Source organism: Dermacentor albipictus, chromosome 2, assembly GCF_038994185.2.
Source record: "Dermacentor albipictus isolate Rhodes 1998 colony chromosome 2, USDA_Dalb.pri_finalv2, whole genome shotgun sequence".
NCBI classification, from domain to species: Eukaryota; Metazoa; Arthropoda; class Arachnida; order Ixodida; family Ixodidae; genus Dermacentor; species Dermacentor albipictus.
The window spans coordinates 74,206,870-74,212,981 of record NC_091822.1 but is presented as its reverse complement, the minus strand read 5'-3'; the positions used below and the strand labels follow the sequence as shown (position 1 = coordinate 74,212,981).

Sequence of the window (6,112 nt, the reverse complement as noted above, 5' to 3'; positions counted from 1 at the left end):
TTAAAATGCTAGCTTATGCAGATGACGTCGCCGTCTTTTGTGAAGACAGGGAAAGCGTGGTCGAGGCTGTCCGCCTTGCAAGATCCTTTTGTAGGCACACTGGTGCCCAGATAAACTTCGAAAAAAGTGTTGGGATATGGCATGGAACTGGGACGCGACACCCACAAACTTCGCCGGTATGCAGTGGACTACAGTGCCTTCACTGTATCTAGGAGTGCCCCTTGAGTGCTATCGGGACTCGACACAGTTGTGGACCGGACAAATAGAATCAATGAAAGAAAAGATAAAAGGATGGCAGGACCGGGGATTGTCAGTGTTTGCACGTTCTTCAGCTTGCAATGTTTTTTTTGATTGCCAAAGTTTGGTACATACTGCAAGTAATGTTCATGTCCCGTGTAAACGTTCAAAAAATGCATCGAGTGTGTGCTATCTTCATCTGGAACTCCACTTGGGAGCGATCCAGTCGAACAAATCTTTTTCGCACAGTTCGAAATGGGGGCCTTGGGCTCTCACACTTGTTTATTAGATAGATCGTATCGCGGTTCTTCTTCCTGCGAGATGAAAGAAATGTTTTTCTCCGTACAGTCATTCAGGCGAAAATGGCAACAGAACTGCCTGAATTTGTTGTGTCCACATCTAGTGCTATCACTAGAAGAGCGACTGGTTACTATCGTGAAGTCGTTGCATCTTTTAGAATACTCTGCGCACGTTTTTCGCTGGAGTATTTGTGTTCAGTGAGAAAAAAGAAACTATACGCAGATTTAGTTGACAGCATGTTACCTATTCCACTGTATAGGAGTGTTCACTGTGGAGGCCCAGGAAAAGATGTGCGGAAACGAGTCAAAAGGATGCCTGTGAGACCCGCTGCGAAAACTTTCTTTTTCCATCTACACACGAACACCCTCCCCGTTAAAGTATGGCTAGAACAGAAAGGAATATTCGTACCCTGGACTACCAATTGCCTGCTGTGTAAAAAGCCTGAAACAATTGAACACGCCTTCATTGAGTGTTGGGACGCTGTCTTTCACTGGGACATCTTGCAGCGCACTCTTAAAAAAGAACTCCCCATAAACCCCTATGGAATTCGGTTCCTTCCAGTTGAAAGTGATGACGGGCCACCGTTCGACATGTTCATGTTGCTGGGCCTCCACAGTTTGTGGAAAACCAGAATGGCTGTACGTCATGCTGATGTGAATGTGTGCTCTGCGCGAGAGAACTTCATTGAAAGTATGTCACTATTACGAGAAGTGTATCGTGCACAAGGCGAAACCCCAGACTGGGTTAGCATCCTTGATGAGCTGGTGTGCCTCAAGAAATTTTAGCGACCATCCCACCTGATTTGATGTGGGTGCACTGTGTATATGAATTTTTTTGTGTGTGAATGTCTAAGCAGGCAATAAAGAAAAAAAAATCCGGCATGGTCTAGTGGCTAGGATACCTGGCTCTCACCCAGGAGGCCCGGGTTCGATTCCCGGTGTCGGAAATATTTTTGGTTAGCGTTTTGTCGTCGTCTATATTTTCTTTTATCTCGCGCTTTCTTTCGATCCAGTTGGAGGGGTTCATTGCTGCTGCCCGTCCTCCGGCATGGTCTAGTCGCTAGGATACCTGGCTCTCACCCAGGAGGCCCGGGTTCGATTCCCGGTGTCGGAAATATTTTTGGTTAGCGTTTTGTCGTCGTCTATATTTTCTTTTATCTCGCGCTTTCTTTCGATCAAGCTGGAGGGGTTCATTGCTGCTTCCCGTACTCCGGCATGGTCTAGTGGCCATTTCCACATAGCAGAGGCGCAGGCGCACGTTGCTGTTTCGGCAGGTGACGGCCGGCGAATTAGCACTGGTATATTTGTTTGTGCGACAGATAGTAAACAGGTTTTTATTTTTTCGTGATGTTGGAGACCCGTTCCTGCGCACCGTGTGTCAACAAAGATTGGGGAAGCTTTTCCTGCGCATGTTGTTAAACGCAAGGTATTTCAGGAGGTGCTTGTGGTTTCTTTAGAGAAATTGTTCTTAGTCTCACATTTCTATGCGTACGTTTAGCGATGCAGTATTTGAGCAGCGTTTAACGGAAAAAAAATGCACAGGGAATGCATTACCACGTATGCAGTAGCCCTTCGCCATCACGTGTTACAGGAGTGCAACATGCTGTCGAATTTTTCCTATCGTGCCTCACTGGAACATTTTAAAAGAACAAATATCCTGTAAATATGCAGTTTGCCTCAAAACAAAAATTAGGCTGTGGCCAAAGCTGAAAATATTTAACTGTAGGGCAAAAATACAACGTTCACACGTAGCGCTCATGTGTGTCTCCTTTTTTCTTTGCTTTACTAAGATTTCTGGTACTGCTGTTAAATATGGTCAGCGCTTTTTCTCTCAGAGGCTCTAAAAATTTGTTATTTAGGGGCATTATAGAAAATAACTAATATTTTTGTTTCGTTTACATCAAAAGATCATTTGACAGATAAATTTGAATACAGGAATAATAAATACCTGCTTGAGTGAACTAGGTTCAGAAAACAAACAACATCAGTTTTCCTCCAGTTGTTATAAGAGCTTAATTGTCCAGTCTATAGATAAGCATCCGCTTACTTGGATCGCACGCGTACGTAAACGAAGAATAGAAAAAAGTATATGCACTTTCTAAGCAAGGTAAACGAAGTAAATAAATACGCAGATCTTTGTGTGATATATGCACTGATAGCCAATTTCCTGAACTCTCCCGATAATGTCATGAGTTTTTTTTTTAAATTTAGCGACCACACGTATCCATGCACGGATTTTCGACACACAACAGAATGAAGCTGGGTGTGCAGCGTGTATTATGTCATAGTGTCCAGAATTGTGAAATGCACATTGAAGAGACGGGTATATTTTCGAAATGCAAATGCAATCGAATACTTTTTTGATGTGAAATGAATTTGTTTTGCAAAGTAAGATATTAGTTTTAGTATCGTCCCTGACTGGCAAAATAGCAAAACTGTTCTCTCCTGCAAATTGGTCAACGTCATTTCATTTTACCGCTTCTTTTTTTCTTCTCTAAATGAAGGAAGCAAATATTTCATGGAGTCACGTGTGACAGATAGATCGTGGCAATTGCAACACTATTGTAAATGGTGCTACAAAGAAGAGTGGAGCTACAGTTCGTTTCCTATTAAAATAGAAAAGTGTTTTATATTCAAGGAAGTCATGGCTAAATAAGGTACATGAAAGCAAAACAGGAACGGCGAACTTCTTACTATAGCACAAAAAGCAGCTTACTTATCAAACCCTGATGGTGCTGAAAAATTACTCGAGTTGGCGACGGCGTTACGTTGTTGAAGCCTTTGGCTTTAAATCTCGATCGTGAAGACACCTGATTATGGAGACAACTTTTGGTACAATGTGATGCTGCTTGCTTGAGCATTGGACCTTGATTCCTCTGTCAGGGTGTCATGCTGCGACTGACATGTAAAACAAGAGATGTGCTTTACCATACATATGGCAGCAACATTATTGTACACTGCTTAGTGAAGCACTCTAGCACAAGACTTTTCGTGAAGAGTAGTCAACAAAGCCATGCACCGTGTGCGCATCTCTGTATCGTATGTCAGGACACTTAAAAAAAAGAACACCGCCCACGCATCCCGTACAGATAGTAAACCAGCGAAGCTTAAATGGGCGGCCCCGGTTTTTTTTTTTGTTGTTGACGTCGACGCTGTAACTGCTCTGCCTCGCGAACCCGAACCGCCTGATCCTCGGCGTAATGTTGCCACTTTGCCTCCACTTCGTGGACTAGCTCGGGCGTACGAGCCGCCGGACCGGCCCGACATTGCCGCTTACGCTCCTCTTCGTAGGCCCGATCTTCTGCCGAGGCGTTGGCGCGACACCGACGAGATCTCTACCGCTGCTGCTCTCCGCGCTGTTGCTCGTAGGCCAGCTGCTCCTCGGGAGAAGGAACGATACGCGGCCGTTTCATTCCGAAGTCGGAGAGAGACAGCTGCGCCCGCACTCTGCCCCCTAGACTTTGTAAGGGCTGGGCCCTTAGGGCTCAGCTCCCACCTCTCCTGTAAATAGCAGAAATTGTTTATCACCACCACCACCACACCTGCTGCGAGAGAGAAACGATGTCAATATCGGCGTAGCCAATGGCGAGCCACACCTTCCGCCGGAGAGTTTCTGTGGTCGGACTACAAGCGTGTCGCCTAGGCACGCACAGTTTCGCTGTAGAAATCTCGGCGCCAACCGCGCAAACGCGCTAGTGCCACTGCTCGCGCGTTCGTCGTCGTCTTCTTCAAGAGCTGGCTGTGTTGCGCAAGAACTATCATCATCAGCAATGACTCGAGCGTCGTCGTCTTCCGCAGCTGGCTCCACTGCCGCTCATCATTCCGCGCACAGAAAGAGAGAGAGAGAGAGAGAGAGAGAACATTTATTTGTAATGAAATTTGGTGACTTCCTCATAGGGTGGAGCCCTTTGTTCAGGGCCCCATTGGCTCGCGCAACTCCGCGTGCCCGCCGAATCAGCCGTCGCTGCTTTTGCGGGTCTGGGCTGGTCAGTGCAGGCTGGTCAGTGCAATAGCGGAGTAACCCGGAAGGTGTGGGCAATTCCAGGTGTAATGATATACTGTGGGCTTTGCTCCACAATAGGGACAGTATGAGGGATATTGTGTGGGGTGGAAGGAGTGAAGGTAAAAGAGGCAGGGAAATGAATTAGTTTGAAGCTGTCGCCACGTGGCGGCATATTCTTGGTTAAGGGAATTACGTGGTGGAGGGAAGTGTCCCCTGGTATCTCTCAAATATTGTAGAGTTTCAGTGTAATGCAATGCTTCTGTCGGTGCGTCGTATGGGTTGGACAGCCCTTCTAATGGCGCCCGGTTGGCGAGTTCTCGGGCTACCGCATTAACGCGTTCATTGTCATGGAGAGAGGCGTGTCCAGGTGTCCAGGCGATACGCACCGTGTGTAACGCTGTGGGGTGTAATGATGTAAGGATGCGGTGTATGGAGGGTGTCACCCTCCCTTGTGCCAAAGTCTTGCAGGCGGTCTGTGAATCAGTGACCACTGTGATGGGTCCATCCGGTGCCGGCATGGTTGAAGCGTGTACGATGGCTAGCGTGATTGCAGCCTCTTCCGCCGTGCCACTGTCCACATGCAGTGTTCAGCGTGGCCGAAGCCCTCAGGATGTCTGTACTATCTAGCACGACTAGACATAGGGCATATTTCTGTGGGTAGCGGGCCACGTAAGTGTATAGGACCGGTGTGTTCGATGTGTCATCGTCAAAGAGTCGAACCAGTGCTTGAGCTCTTGCCTTTATTCGGCTTTTATGACGGTCAGGGTGCATATTCCGGGGAATTGGGGCAACGTCAATTTTGTTGCGAATGCTAAGCGCAAGAAGTATACGGTTTTCCTGTTGTGGTTTTCTTGGTGTTTGGTATCCTAGCCGGGATAGAATGTGGCACCCTTGCATTTTTTGTTGCAGACGTTGCAATTGGCTGTTAAGATTACCCTCGACTAGTTAGCGGATGGTGTTGTGCACCTTGAGTCGCAGTAGAAGCTGGGTAGACGCATGTTGGGGTAGTCCCAGCGCTGCCTTTAGTGCCGTACGGAGGAGGGTGTCCATCTGGCTCATCTCGGTCTGAGTGAGATTATGATAGGGGAGGTGGTAGGTTAATCGGCTAATTATGAGGGCTTGCATAATTCGGAGTACATATTTTTCTTGGAGTCCTTGTCGGCGGTTTGTAATGCGCTTTATCATGCCCGTTACTTGGGTAAGTTGTTGGCGGAGCATTTGGAGGGTATGTGTGGCCTTCCCGTTGTGTTGTATGTGAAGGCCTAGTACACGTAGTCTGTCTACCCTTGATATAACGTTGCCATTGAGATGCAATGTGATGGCTGGTAGAATATCGGCCATATTGCGTTTTTTCAATACAAGCAGGAGCGCCGACTTCTCAGCTGCGCAGGTGAGTCCTCCGGCTGTTGCATACACTTGTAATATATTTAATGATTCCTGTGGTGCGTCTTGAATGGCACCGTCTGACCCTGTGGTCGCCCAGATTGTAACATCATCGGCGTGCAGGGTGTGCTGCACGTTCGGAAGTTTGTCGAGGAGCGGTCGCAGCTTTGCCATCGCCACGTTGAACAGG

General features: G+C 47.3%; 2 non-coding genes across 2 annotated transcripts; both read left to right on the top strand.

The window, feature by feature from the left end:
* Positions 1-1,411: 1,411 nt before the first annotated feature.
* TRNAE-CUC (transfer RNA glutamic acid (anticodon CUC)) lies at positions 1,412-1,483 on the top strand. The gene has a single exon. It is a non-coding gene; the product is annotated as a tRNA-Glu (tRNA).
* A 95-nt stretch (positions 1,484-1,578) lies between these two features.
* TRNAE-CUC (transfer RNA glutamic acid (anticodon CUC)) lies at positions 1,579-1,650 on the top strand. Its single transcript has one exon. It is a non-coding gene; the product is annotated as a tRNA-Glu (tRNA).
* Positions 1,651-6,112: the final 4,462 nt, after the last annotated feature.